The 15142-nt window shown below is 49.1% G+C and overlaps 1 protein-coding gene across 1 annotated transcript in view; it reads right to left on the bottom strand.

Moving 5' to 3' along the window:
• The window catches only part of AP1B1 (adaptor related protein complex 1 subunit beta 1), a 50994-nt gene extending 36745 nt beyond the window's left edge, over positions 1-14249 (bottom strand). Inside the window, exon 1 of the mRNA XM_075533823.1 lies at positions 14091-14249. The gene's annotated coding sequence lies outside the window, so the exon portion shown is untranslated. The remainder of the gene's footprint in view (positions 1-14090) is intronic.
• Positions 14250-15142: the final 893 nt, after the last annotated feature.

Raw genomic sequence — 15142 nt, 5'->3', positions numbered from 1 at the left:
AGTCCTTGAAAGAAATGAAAAGGAGCCACTGAAACTCCCAGGGCACTGCCTGGCCACCAGACAGCTTTGTTACGCAACTATTTCACATTTGTTTCCAACATGGATTTATTTGCGTTTTAAAAAATGGGTTGGTTTTTTTAAAAGACACATCAAGCAATTTTCTCAGTGAGGTCTCACCAACCTAGTTCTTGGGGGCTCTAAGAAAAAGCAGGGATGACACCCTGGGACAGGACATGAATTCAGGAGTCACAAACTTGGAAACCCCCTGCCAGTGAGTCAATTCCGACACAGACATATAGCAATGCTCTACAAAGGGTTTTCAGACTGCCATTCTTCACGGGGAAAGCCAGAGAGCGGCTGGTGGGTTTGAACACTTATCCCATGGCATCACCAGGGCTCCTTACAGTCGTGGAAGATAACCAAAATATCAAAGTACGCTCTTTCTCACAGTTACATGTCCAGTCTGAGTAGAGGGATGACTGGCAGGACAACTAAACAAACACTCCAGCTGTCAGTTTGATTGTGACTCACAGCAATCTTGTAGGGCTCAAGGTCACCCTGTAGGTAGAACGGTTCCGTTTTCTGAAACAGAACATTCACGGGAGCAGGCACCCTTAGTTGTCTCCAGCAGAGTAGCTAGTAGGTTTGAACCCCTGACCTTGCAATTAGCAGCCTAATACTTATAGCCAATTTACCTCCACGGTAAACTCACTGCCATCAAGTCAATTCCTACCCATAGGAACCCTACAGGACAGGGCAGAATTGCTCTTGTGGATTTCTGAGACTGTAGCTTTTCCTGGGATTAAAAAGTCTCATCTTTCTCCTGTGGAGCAGCTAGTGATTTTGAACTGCTGACCTTTCTTGGTAGCCCCAGTGCATAGTCACCACAGTCATTCACTTACTGCCATCGAGTTGATGCCAACACTATAGGGCAGGGTAGAATTGCTCCTGTGGATTTTTGAGACTGTTTACAGGAATAGAAAACCCCATCTTTCTTCCTCGGAATGGTCGGAACTGCCGACCTTGAGGATTGCCACAGTAAAGGGGGCAAAAATCATAGGTTTAAGGAATTACAGAAACTAATAAAGAAGCCTCTTTAGTGTTAAATCTAGAAGGAAAGGAAAACAAAAATAGCAATGACTTAGATGCCTGACCTCAGAGCTGCCCAGAAATTCATCCATAAGCAAGGCTGCCCAGACAACAAAGAAGCTGTCTTCCACAAAACACGACCCTCAGGGCCCTGGATTCCAGAGACACATTGCATTGCAGGCAGACTGGTGTTGTAGGCAGCTGAAGGAAGGGGAGGGCAGAGGAGGTTGGCTGTCCATGCTGCTGCAGTACTGCACTTCTCAAGACACTCTTCCCCTTACAGGCGCGAGGAAGCCACAGATTCACAAGCTTAACTTGCTGCTCAGTGTTGGCTGTGCCTTTTCCCTACAATGCCTTCTGCAGAGGCCTGTGGGCTCTGACACTGCAGAAACCATCGCCAGCCAGCACTGGAGACACAGGTGTGGAGGAGGAAGGGAAAGCAGAAGTGAATTGTTTATGGAGAGTCATCATCCCAGGGCATAGAGTGAAAACAAGCGCATGTGCAGGGCTCGCTCCTTTGTAGTCAAAGACCCCCTGCACCAAGACGCCCTCTGTCCTTTGTTCCAGTCCCCTCGAGCAGCCCCAGATCTCTAGTAGTCGCTTGGGTGTCTGTGCAGGAGAGTTTTTCCATTCTCTCTGCAGGCCAGCCTGAGAGGAGGGCCACCTTACAGGCGGCACAGGAAAGATGGGTAGCTTCCATGCCACTCTGAGGTGTCCGTTCCCACAGGGCCCAGGGGAATAAGACCTTATTCTGTGACTAATCCGGGCAAGTACATGAGCCACATTTGAAAGCCAGGGTCCATGTTTGGAAAGGTCTGGTGCATAAAAAGCAGCTATTAGAGGGGATTTTATCACCAGAGGGCTATAGGAGGGCTCGGGAATAGCTCGGGCTAGTGTGACATGGCACCTTTGCTAAGGAAACACTGTTCTGGGTTGGGACCCCTATCCATTTCAGGACTTACAGGCCAAGTACCTCCAGCTGAGGATGGTACAGCCAAACTGCACACGACAGGCAGGGCACAGCTAGAGCCACTGGCTTTGACTCGGTGGAGCTGGTGTTGCCGAATCTACTTGACGTCCACTCCCCACCTCCACGCTCAGAGCACCATGACTGGTGCCCCAGCCCTCGGCGCCATGCCTGCTCCCCACTGCCACTGCACTTCACAGGCTAGATTTCAGGGTGGCCCCAAAGGGAGGGTTCGGCTTTAAGGAAACAACAACAACAACAACAAAACAGCCCTCAACACTATTCAAATTGGGAGAGGGGTTCACATTTCTAAGTCTAATTTCATGAACAAGAGAGCTGGAAAATCTGCATTTCAGCTAGTTAAATGCATTTAAATCTATAAAAATACAGTAAGAAAACAAGCACTACACAGATTTCCGTGTTCCTGCAAGATCTCAGCATTCGGGATGACAGAGATAACACAGGGAAACCTTGTGAGTATGGCGGAACTACCTTGCTTTCCAGGGTCTCAGGTGCTTCACTCTCTAGTAGGGGAAACATTCACATTTACCTTCTCTGACAGGCCCCGTCTCACACACATTCTGGCGCTCCCAGGCTGCACTGCAGTAGCAATGACTTGAGGAAGGGGAGCTGGACGGGGCTGTGGTTTGCTTTGTAACTCAACTCGCAATAGGGTGATCACAACCTGCTTGCGCTATTTGTTTCATCTTTTTTTCTGAGGTGGACAGGGGGTGCTGTGGCAGGCACACCTGTGAATGTGAACAGCCTTATAGGAAGAGCACTAGAATTCACAGAAGAGGCAAACACTGACCTAAGGCAACAGCTGTCAGATCAGGGGCTGCTGCTGCTGGGGAGAATGGGCTGGAAGGGGGTGCAGGGAACTTGCCTGGGATGATGGCCATCTTGATGCAGATGCTGACCAACCATAGACTTGAGAGCTGAGCAAATCATGCCAACATTAAACCTTCTTTAAAATTCCTAACGAAATCTCACCTCATGGCCACTGAGTTGATTCCGACTGATATACCCTAGAGCAGGGCTCCTTAAAACTTTTCTACTTGAGACCCCTTTTTACCTGAGAAATCTGTAACACCGGCAAGTGCAGCCAGAAACACCCCAGTTTCATCATGTGTCTGGCTTTTTAATTCATTTTTGGCCTTGGCACACTCAAAATCCTTTCACTGTTGCCAAGTTTTCCAGGACCCAGGCATTCGATCCCGTACCCTTCTACGGAGTAGCAGCCCACATATGAAGAAGAAGGGCCCAAGAGGAAAAGGGAGAGCGGTGCCAGAGTTTCTATGGGAGCAGACGGCTTCGTCTTTCTCCCACAGATCGACAGGCGGGTTGGAACCACCGCCTTCCAGTTAGTAGCCCAATGCTGACCATCAGGATTTCTTAGAGAAATGAAACCCAAGAAAAAGATGCAAAGTCGGAGAATGGAGCACTTCATAAGCTAGCGGAAATAGCACCTTGCTGGGTAAACAAAACAATTTAGAATTCTTAAATGATGGATGAATTCAATTATATGAGTCAAATTTTCCCCGTGTGGCTTAAAAAAAACCCTACACTAGAACTCCAATGATATATGCTAAGCACCAAAATCACTGACAAATGTTTATTTTCCTTAATACGTACAAAGGTCTACCAATAGGAAAATGGTAAAGAATGTAGAGAGCTCATAGAAAATTAAATAGACCAAAGGCTTCCTCCTAAGAGAAACACAACTCCCAACTATTGTAAATGAACTATCACTGACCACCCACTGTATGGGTACCACAACTGACATGTTGAGGATTCAAATGCACCCAGCTGGTCCATAGGCGAGAGATGAGGCAGTCTGCGTATGGAAAGAGGACAGCCTTGCAAGCCCTAATGGGGTCGCTGGGCTCAGTCCTACATGGTTGTTATGCGGTGGAACCGAGTCCGGGGAAGTGGGGTTAGCACTAGTAAAGGCCCCTCAACCTTCAACACTGCATTCTTACCCGGGACTTTTCTACAGCCCTCCTCCTACCTCTAACTTGGGATCAGCCTGCGTGACACTGTACACAGCCAGTGTCTGGCGCTATGCCTGGCACATTTTAGGAGCTCACCAAATGTTCACCAGCAAAATGAATAAAACTCCTGATTCCCAGGGAAGTTACAAAGCTAAGTCTCCATAACTTAGCAGGACAAGAAGTCCCCCTGATAAGTGCTAGACAGTGACGACTAGAGGGACCAGGAGTGGCATAAGGCTCTGCAAAAAAATCGCAACAAATACAGCCAGTGGATTCAGTGTCAAAGGAGGCTGCCCTGGACACTAACTTTGCTATCAACAACTGTGTGACCCTGGGCAAGATACTCCCACCCATCACTGGACCTTATGGTCTCAAACAAGAGAACTCAACCAGGACAGTCAGTGGCTTTTCAAATTCCTCCCTTCCTTCTAACTGGGTAGAACAGATCAAGGTGGATGTACTCCGAATAAAGTAAGGGTAGGGAGCCTAGAGTCCAGCTCCTTCCACTAAGACCATATCTCTGCTCCACCCAGGAACAACCTCCTATCCGACACCTCATGGTCCCATGAAACACAATGAAAGTCTGTCCAAATGGCAGGCAAAGCCCCTCCCATCTCTTGGGCTCAGAGACTGAGCAAGACGGGGAACTTCCCCACCCTTGGGTGTACTCCCTCAGGTGCCAAATAAGATAAAGTACTGCAGGACGGTCTAAGAGTATGTCCTAAGACATTTCCAAGGGGACAAAAGGGAGAACAAATTCAGGAGGCTGCCAGTTCCCCAAGACCTCATTCAGTGGGGAGGGAAACAACATGAAGCCAAGCAACAGGGGGTGTAATTCCTCAAGCAGTCTGCCAAGGGCCAAAGAGAGGACTTTTCTAGTCTCGGGAAAGTGAGCGGTGCCAGGGCACTCCATGCTTTGCCACCAGCTGAGCAGAGAAAGGCACCAGTGCTAGCACAGAAAAGGGGCCCCATCAGGATTCAAGAGGTGCAAGGGGGAGACCGTGGAAGCTTGGCCAAGAAAGAAGACAGCAGCTGGGAAGAAAAGCTGCTTCTGGAGTAGCCTGGGGCAAAAGCCAAGCTAGTTACATAAGATGGTGGATCAGTGGACTGGGCCTCCGAGATAAGTCAAAGGTCATATGCAGATCAGGAATAGAGACAGCAATGGGGTGAAGAACAAAAAATTAAACTTGATGTTTTAAAAAGGGTTCTATGAGGGGGGAGTGTGAGGGAGGAAAAAATGAGGAACTGATAGCAAGGGCTCAAGCAGAAAGATTATGTTTTGAAAAGGATGATGGCAACATATGTACAAATGCTTGATACAATGGATGTATGGATTATTATAAGAACTGTAAAAGCCCCCCCAAAATTATTTATTAAATTTTTAAAGGATTATAAATTTAGCTGAGTGTACCGTAGATATCGGTTTCGCCTACCTGTTGTAGTTTTTGTTGTTAGGCGCCAATGATTAAGTGCCAGTTCCTAGCTGCCTTATGCAAAACAGAACAAAACACTGCCCAGTCCTGCACCATCCTTATAATTGTTCGTGTGCCCAAACCCATTCTTGTAGCCACAGTATCAATTCATCTCCTTGAGGGCCTTGCTCTTTTCCACTGCCCCTCCCCTTTACCAAGCATGATGTCCTTCACCAGGGACTGGTCTTTCCTGACATCATGTCCAAAGTATGTGTTCCAGCCATACTTCCTCCAAGACAAAAAAAGGTCACACAGGGAAATACTCCAATGCACTCTGCAGACAGGGTAACAGGTAAGGGTAACTTGGCAGTGAAAAGGTGAGTGAGTCAGCAGATACGAAACCAGCCTGTAGACGTCCACCTGAGGAAACATGGTCACTGACTAAGACAGACAAGCTCTTCCAAGTCACTTCAATCAAGAGCTGTGCTCTTCTTCAGGCTTGGCAAAAAACCTGGAACACGCATGGCAGAGGCCATGGTAAAGGCAAAGAGAGTGCTATGTAGATTTTAAACCAACCGATACCGAGCCAACACCAATTCCTGGAGCCCTGAGTGTAGAACTGTGCTATAGCTAAGTTTCTGGGAGTGGCTGGACAGGCGTTTCTTCCAATATGTAAAGAGCTTTCAATTCAATCTTCACAAGAGTCCGTAAGGGATTTCATAAAATCTCAAGTTCCTGGACGAGGAAACTGAAGCTCAGAGAAATGAAGAGAGCCATTTGTCTGGAGCCACACAGCTAGAAAGTAAAGCGCTGATACTTCCCATCCCACTGTGCCCAGCATGGCAATGCTTCTCTCTCTCTCTCACCACACACACACACACACACACACCGGCTTTGGGCATGGGAAACAGGTTGCCACAATAACCCAGCTGAGTCCGTCATATTTTGGATTACTGGGTAGCTGCAGCCAGCCCTTCCAGTTTGGACAGGAATGTCAGGTTTGTAAGGTGCCTGGGGAAAGTCTAAAGTCTGAGTCAGCATGTTGAGTTAGGGACCTCCTGGGACTTGGGTGAACACCAATTAGTCAAAATCAAGCTGAGGCCCTCTAGCAGGTGAAGGCCTGCCATGGGGGAGGGGGTGGAATGTTCAGGTATCAGCACCAAGAAGTCTCTAGAACCTACTTCTAGAACCATATGCCTCCTCGCAACAAGTCTACAGGCAGCAGTATGTCGGAAGCTTGCCACCAAGAAAAGAAAAGTTCCTCTGGACCTGACAATAAAGGAAGGCTTCTGAGCAGTACGTAGATTACTCAAGAGGAGGACGAGGCCAAAGACCACAGAACCAGGAGCCTCAAGACTCTGCTCTCCAAGAGCCTTCTTCTGGTTCTATAATGAAAGAACAAGCTATCCATTAAAGGTTGTTGTGTGCTGGTGACCTGAGTCCGACTCACAGCCAGGTTAGGTGACGGTGTCGACCTGGGCTGAAATCTTTACTGAAGCAGAGATGGCTGGGTCTTTTCTCCCGAGGAGTAGCTGGTGAGTTTGAGCTGGCTAGTAGCTGAGCAAGTGTTTCACCACTGCACCTCCAGGGCTCCCTGCATGAGTCAAATGCAGCACTCCCGACTTCAAAGGAATAGAATAGGAATTAGCAGTATAGTGCTATGTCACAGGGCTCTTCTGAACACAGCTTTTGTTCCTCCCCCCAGATCACCTTTGTTTTCCTAAAGGGACTAGGAAAGAAAGTGGAGGAAGACCCGGAGACTGTTCACCGAGTACACTGTGTGTGATGGCCATCTTCCTGGGTATGACATCTCGAAAGCAGGAAGGGGGATTCTCAGTACCAGCAAGAGAGAATTGCCAGGAGTGGAGTGTCCTTTGGATCCCGCGATGCCCGCGAGAGTTTTTACACTGGAGGAGTGCGTGCCAGAGGCAAGGAGCAGCATGACACAGAGCAGCACCCTTCCCAGCTCACAGAGCACTGCACGCAGAGCTGAGGGCTTCGGGGCTGACTTGTGGAGTCGGGTGCCTCTGGGCATTTAATGGGTGGAGAGCTGGGGTTGCTAATCCATGAAGCTGGAGCTGAGTGCCTTTGGGTGGAGGCTAATAGCAGAGTGGTATGCCCTCTGGGCATTTATTAGCAGCCCCCAAAGAGCTTTGTAACACTGCCTGAGCTGGGCATCAACCTGGACAAGGGGCTGAGAGTCAGGGAGAGGCCAGCCTGCAGGCACAGCAGAAGAGACTATCAGAACTGAAAAACTGTATCCTGAGCATTTCCCACCTAATTGTATAAACTGTTAATTTCCCTTAATAAACCCCATAATCATGAGCATTGTCCTGTGTGTGATTTGTCGCCCCTTTATGAAATCCTCCTGATAACTCATTTACAAACAAAGAGTTGGAGACGAAACGCAAGACTCACACAAGCTTGAGTGTGCAGGAGTCTAGGAGACCACCTGCCTGGCTGAAGGTAAGGATTTGGATGAGATTCAAGGATGGCCTTGGTGTCACGGTGTGTTAGAGCCCTGCTGGCAGAAGACCAGTGACCTTGTCAAGTGACAGTTCACACACTGACCCCGCTGATGGCTCACTTCCCCTTGAAACGTGCTCTTCACTTGGATTCAGGATGCCACAGTCTTTTGGTCCCTCTTCTTTGCTGGTTCCCCCTCTTCTCCACCCTGGAGAGTGCCTTATACCTCTTCTCTGCTGCTCCCCACTTGCATCTTTGGGGTCTCACCCAGGACCATGACTGGCAACTCACAACTCTGCCTCGCTTATACCAATCTCTGCCCTGGACCCCCAGTTCAGACGCCTAAATTGCCTGATGACACACTCATGCTCGTCTGTGTGGCTAACAGACAGTGCAAATGTAACCTCCTGCTAGCCTGTATCTAGTTCCTGCCACCACAATCTTCCAAGGTTCTCAAGGCCAAAACCTCAGTGGCGCCCTTGACAACATACTGTCTCTCACAGCCCACATCTAATTTATCAGCAAATTCTAGTGGATCTACCTTTAAAATGAATTCTCGGTCCATAAAGTGGCTTCACACCAGCTCCATCACCACCAGTGATTGATCGCCTGTTGAGAGGATTACAAGAGCCTCCCTACTTCCATGCTGTTCTGGACAACCCACTCTCAACCATAGCCAATGCCTGCTCACATTACAGTCTAGGTGGGGACAGTGTCACGCCTCTGCTCAAAAATTTCCCAGCAGTTTCCCATCTGATTCAGCCCCAAAGCCTGACTCCCTGCCATGGTGGCATGGCCATCTGGTCCTTAAGAAACGCATACCCTGTTCTCAAACACCGCCCCCTTCCATGTCCCTCTACAGCTCTAGTACCCCTACACTTCTGCCTCAGGGCCTTTGCATGAGCTATTCAATTTAGCTAGTCCTTCAGATAGACTTTAGAGAGTCCCATGGCTTGGTCCCTTACTCTTTTTATGACATGACTGAAATGTCACCTTCTCATAAAGAATTTCCTGACCACTTTATTTACAAGCCAACCAATCCCCACCTCTTCCCTCCTCTCTGCCCGTTGTTTCCTTCTGACGCATTTATCACCGGTTGTTGGGGCGTCACAGTGATTGACTCACAGCAACTCTATAGGGAAGGGTAGGATTGCTCCATAGTGTTTCCGAGGCTGAAATCTCTATGAGCACACACCACTGGTGGGCCCACACTGCTGATCTTTCCGACTCCTACTTATGACGGACACACCAAAGCTTACTCATATTGTCAAATATCTTCTGCTTCCATAATGCAACTCCCAGACAGACATGGATTTTATGTTTCATTCAGTCCTAGAGTCTCAGCTCATTAACTGGTAAATCGAAGATGCAAATAAATCCTTGAATGACTTGTGCTAACCTCTCCTCTGGGAAAAACTTGTTTTATAAACCGTTATAAAAAAATTGCTCTGATTGCCTACACCCCTCCTTACGTGGGACAGTGAGTTAAGAGGCCAGAGAGCAGCAGGCCTTAGAGATCAAGGTAAGACTGGCTGTCACTGAGGGAGCCGAGAGCCACTGTAGGATTCTGAGCACTAGAATCTCTAAATCGGATTTAGGTTTGTAACAGGCTCTGCTGCTATACTTGTTGGCTTCTTTCATAGATTACACATTTTTATAACCATTTCTTCTATTTCTTTTTTATCTTTCTCCTCTGTTAAAATATAATAAACTCCCTAAGAGCATAAACTATGTTTGGCTTATTTACTTATCATCACACTTAGGGCTCTAAATAATGAATGAATGAATGAATGCATGAATGAATGAGTGAATAAATTCTGGACTAAGTTTCTTCCTAAATACCTTGACACCCAGCCACCCAGATCTCTGAGGTCAGAGAGTGTAGTCTTCAGAAGCAGACCCAAGAGGTGGTTTGGATCAAAGTCCTTCATTCCACTCTCAGTGTACTTAAGATTCTAAAAGTAATTAAGTATTGTAAAGTCCACAAGCCACCCAGAGCATGGCTGTGCAGGGGCTGGAAACATTAATGTCTTGGGTTTTTGACCTTTTGAGATCTGATATTCAAATCTGCCACCTTCCAGCTCAGAGTCCAGAGGAGGTAGGGCTTTGAAGAAGCAGGGACTAACATCTGGAATGTGAACTCTGGGTAGCATGTTCTCACTTTACTAGAGGCGGCCTCCAGACTTCAGGGAGACCCTCAAGATAGAGGTCAGCAGTGAAGTCCAAGGGTAAAGGCCCAGAAAGCATGAGGTTAGGTTTGGGAGTCCAACTCCTGGAACCATAAGGCAGTGCCCCCTCACTGTCCAGCTTCATTATGAAACAGGAGGTAAGCAAAGAACAAAGAATTGGGAAGGGGGTGGCCACAGCAGTGGCCAAAGGGCCTTACTGAGGGTCTACACAACATAATGGGCAAGACCAGATCACAAGTATACAATGAGAATTAACACAGTACCTGCCTCCGAAGTGTGCAAAGCCACAATGAGTCAATGTATGCAAGTGCCTAAAAGTGCTCTGTGTAAGAAGTATTCATCAATGCCACTATGATTACTACAGAGAGCTTACCACATGCCTGGCTCAAGGCTCTTAGAGCTCAAACTCAAATACTGCCAGTCAGTTGACTGTAAATCAGGGCGACCCAATAGGACACAGAAGAACCACCCCTTTGGGTTTCCAAGACTTGAAAAATTTTTACAGGAGCAGACAGCCTCACCTTTCTCCCACAGAGAAGCAGGTAGGTCTAAACCACTAACCTTGCAGTTAGCAGCTCTATACGTACCCCACTGTGCCACCAGAGGTCCTTGCCTAAGTCTCTGGAGACCCTGGAAGACTCTGGTGACTGGCTAGTTCTCCAGTCAGTAATCTACGAGGAAGACAGACAAGGGACCATGTGCAAAGTGCTTTGGATTCCTTATGGACCAGGGAATGATCACAATCCAGTGCAGTATTCATTCATTCACCAAATATTCACTGAGCACCTACCATGTGCCAGACCTTTCACTAGATGCCAGAGAAACAGACAGGTCCATGCCAAGCCCGCAGGAATTAGAGGTGTTTACTCGAAAAGTCAAGGTGTCCTCGTGGCACTGTGGAGTACGTGCTGGCTTGCTAACCTGGAGAACAAGGAGACGATCTGCTCCGATAAAGACTAACAGTTTCAGAACCCCTATAGAGGGCCGCTAGGAGTTAGGGTGGACTTGATGGCAGTGGCTTTTGGTGTAGATTACTTGGAAGACAGTCAAATAAACCATCATATTCATTGTGATTGGAGTCACAGGGCCTCATGGAGGGCCACCTCGGCCTTCAAGGGAGAGTGAAGATCAAATAGCAAGCACTAGTAGTGGTCCAGCAAAAGTTGGGGTAGTTAGCAGGAGTGGGGAAGACAGGACACAATGTCCAGGCACAGGAAACAGCACAAAAACAGCGGAATGAAGGTGGTGCTTGCAGAAGAAGCAAGCAGCTAAATTTGAGCCTTAGGAGGAGGTGGAAATGTGGGGCAGAAGAGTACAGAGGCCTGACTTCCCAAAAGGTCTGAATGCCACACTAAGAAGCCTAAGTTTGCACCTGAGTGTAATGAAGAGCCACTGGGGGCTTTTCAAGTAGGATTTTTTTTTCTTTCAAAAAGAGAGTTCTCCACCTCCCTATGTGAAAATCTCAATGGAGTCTGTTCCCTTCTGTGTGAAGAGACAGAGAACAGAAAGATCAGCTCTGGGCGATGATAATTTATCACCACCTATCTTGAGCAAAATGAGCCCTGACACGTAGCAGGTTGTGTGTTGGGCTGCTAACTCTAAGGTCAGCAGTTTGAACCCATCAGCTGCACTGAGGAAGAAAGATGAGGCATTTCTTGTTCCCGAAAAGACTCCCAGCTTTGGAAACTTTATGGGGGGGGGGGCGGGGGTGCAGATAAATTTATTTTAGGGCAGCCGGGTGGGGTTGCTGGATCTTAGGCAAAAAAGACCTGTTCAGAAAAGGAAGCACCATCAAGGAGTGGACCCCCCTCGGTTTCAGAAACACACACTCAGAGAGCGCCTGCTCTTGGCTTGCCCACCGAGGCTTTGGTGCCAGCAATGGTTTTTTTGGGGGAAGTCAGCAGTCAGGCATGCAAGACGATGACTAGAAAAAGATTAACGTCCAAGCCCACAGCCAGCAGGCCAACAGATGGCACTTGTTGGGAGAGACTTTGAGGAAGTGAAACAAGTAGGGTCCAAGAAGAAGTCCTGAATACACAGAGGTCTCTGTTTGTAGAGGAAGTAACGCCCCACCAACCAGGGTTGGCAGCCTTCCTCAAGCACAGCACCCCACCTGACCCCCACCCCCCAGCATCAACTGGCCTGGGCTAGACACTGATCACAACAGCAGGCTCTGTGCTGGGCACATTGCACAGACACCCTCATTTAACCCCCAACAGCTACCAGTGGGGGTAAGAGGGCAGGATTATTTGAGAGTGAAAGAATAAGGCCTAAGTTTACATCACATGTGCAATGAGCAGCTGAGATGAGGATGGCACCCAGGGCCAAGGCATAAGAGTCAGGAGGTGCCCAAGCCAACCAATGTAAAAGATGGGATGATTCTGTGCCTCATGGCAGGGTTTAAGAGATCAGGAGAGTCCAGTGGGCTCCGTTCAGGGCAGGGAATCGGATGCTTGGTGTTCTGCTCATATTCCTACCACCTGGCAAATCGCTTCATCTCTAACTCTCTCTTGGAAGGATAGGATAAAATGTCAATATTAAGTTTCTGGGAATTTTGTGGAGTTAGGGGAACAGGTCCGGGAGGCTAAAACAAAACAAAGCAACCCCCCGCCCCCCGCAAAGGCACTATAGTAATATTTATATTACAACTTTCTTCAGAAGCAGAAGATGGAATTCTTTGCAGGCTCAGCAAGGTTCACACCACCCAGGCGTGGAAAGGGAGGCAGCAGGCCTCTCTCCTGCACTGCCGGGAAAACTTAGGTAGAACTGAAGTAAGTGAATAACTACAAATCGATAAAAACTAAGACTCAGACTCAGAGCCTTATGCTCTGGTCCCCAACCACCTCTTTATCTCCCAGGCCAGAAGCCATGGGACTGGCACACTTTTCAAAGAGGTACAACCCTTTAGCCAAACAACATTCTTCTACAACCTAGGGCCCAAGGATCCTGTAAAGGTCTACTTGGCTTCTCTCTCTGTTCCGAGAGGCGAGCAGCTCAACCACCCATAAGAGATGCTCCTAATTTTCTTAAATTAGTTCCCCGGGTAGGCGGTTTTATGTCTCACAGTTCTTAAACTGTCAGGGAAAACTTCCACTCTTGCCCTGGAAGGTGTAGGACTCATCCTAAGGTGAGTGGATCAGGGGCAGAAAAGCATATCCCATGACAGGTCGGGTGAGAAGCAAGAAGGCGACACAGACGCATGTTGTTGTCACAGTAATCCAAAATAAATGAAATGGCAGCTGAAAGGATCAAGCTGCCCCTGCCCCCCAGCCCTGCTCTGACCTCTCTTCAAAGGCCCCTGAAAGCCTCCATGGGAGTTTTGGTATTACCTGCCTGATTTAACCGCTGTGCCTCAATTTCCTCACCAACAAAAAGAGAACGACAGTCGCTCTATAGGTTGGAATGTGACATCGTAGCACAGACCCTGGCACAGGATTGGGGTCAATAACCAACGGTGATCCTCCAGTGATCCCGGCGACCATTCGGTAACTTAGCATTAGGACAGTGGGGTCTTCACTCGGTCCAGTTGTCCCTGAAGCGCCACCAGAGCCAAATGTCCAAATGCCCAGGAGGAGGCACAGGGCCATGCCTTCCTTTCTATTTATTTATTTTTTCTCCTTTCAAGCCGTGGCAAGGAGATAAGGCCCTGAACTGAGGGGGCCTGAGGCTGGTCATGGGGATCAGGGAGAACAGCCGGGGCCCAGAGAGGCGCTTCCCCTCCAGCCGGGCGTGGGCCCCTCCGGCTGGAGTCTGGAGGCCCCGTCCGGCTGCGGGCCTCGGGGGCCGCGCTGCGGGCTGGCGGCCAAGGGGCGCGAATGAATGAACCTGCAGCCCTTCGGCCTCGTACGGCCGGGGGAGGCCCCTCGCGTCTCCACGAGTGCCCTGTCCTCCCCGTGACCTCTGACCTCGCAAACCCTTCACCTCAGACCCCCGACCCCATTCTCCGGGCGCGCCGGGCTGCCCGCTTCCTCACCGGCAAGACCGACTGGCTCCTGGCGCCACAGCTCGTCTCGGCTCGGCAGCAAAATGTCCGCGGCCTCCGCCTCCCGCTCGCCCGGCGCGTCCCTGCCGCTGGCCGCTCTGAGACCCGCGGCTGTCACCTGCCGGGCGGAAGTGAGCTGCCCGCGTGCGGGCACTTCCGGTGGACGCAAGCTCTGGGGGCGGGGTCAAGCGTGCTATCCGGGCGGTGGGTGGCGCGCGAAGGCGGGGCCGAGAAAGGGGCGGGGCCGTGGGTGTGAAGCTCCGCTGCTGTCGTGGCGCTGCTCCGCGGCCAGCTCGCCCAGTAATGTGGCGTGAAGGAGACGGATCGATTCTGGAATCGCTTTCTTCCTGGATTACCGATGAGGGAACGGAGGTCCCGATAGATCACTTAACTAGTGAAAGGAAGAAGCAAAGCTAAAACTGTAAATCGAGTCCAGTTTTTACTAGGTTGCCGCCCATTGCAGTCCTTAGAGAATTTGCGTCCCTGGGGAGGAACCAGAGCCTTACACTAGAAAGCCTGGAATTGTAGTGGGTTAGCGTTCTGCCGCTAACCTTAGTCTTCAGTGCAAAACCCCTAGCCCCTGTGAGGGCAAAAGACGAGGTTTTCTACTTTCAGAAAAGATTTCGTCTGACAGACCCACAAGGGGCAGTTCTGCCATGCTGTGCCATCTTATGCTGTGCTGTGCGTTGGAACTGATTGGATGGCAGTGAGACATTTTCATCTAAGGAGAAGTTCATAAAGTCTTATTTCCCCCTTTTTTTAGGTCTAGTGGAACCTTGCGAGCAGCACACCTGGCATGTAATATAAAACTACTCTTTCTTATTTCCTGTCTACTTCAAAAGTGAATTTGAAATTTCTATAAGGTCTCTAGTTCAGTTGACAGTATTAGACCAATGTCAGCTTTCTAGGTTTGACCTTTGGGGGTCTTCATCATGAAGGATACATAACCAAACTCACTACCACGGAGTCAATAGTGACCCCCTGTGAGATTCTGAGACTGTAATTGTTTACAAGACTAGAAAGCTCAGTCTTTCTCCTGTGGA

The sequence above is a fragment of the Tenrec ecaudatus genome, chromosome 16, assembly GCF_050624435.1.
Source record: "Tenrec ecaudatus isolate mTenEca1 chromosome 16, mTenEca1.hap1, whole genome shotgun sequence".
Classification (NCBI taxonomy): Eukaryota; Metazoa; Chordata; class Mammalia; order Afrosoricida; family Tenrecidae; genus Tenrec; species Tenrec ecaudatus.
The sequence above is the reverse complement of the archived record's forward strand: the minus strand, read 5'-3'. Positions and strand labels throughout refer to the sequence as shown.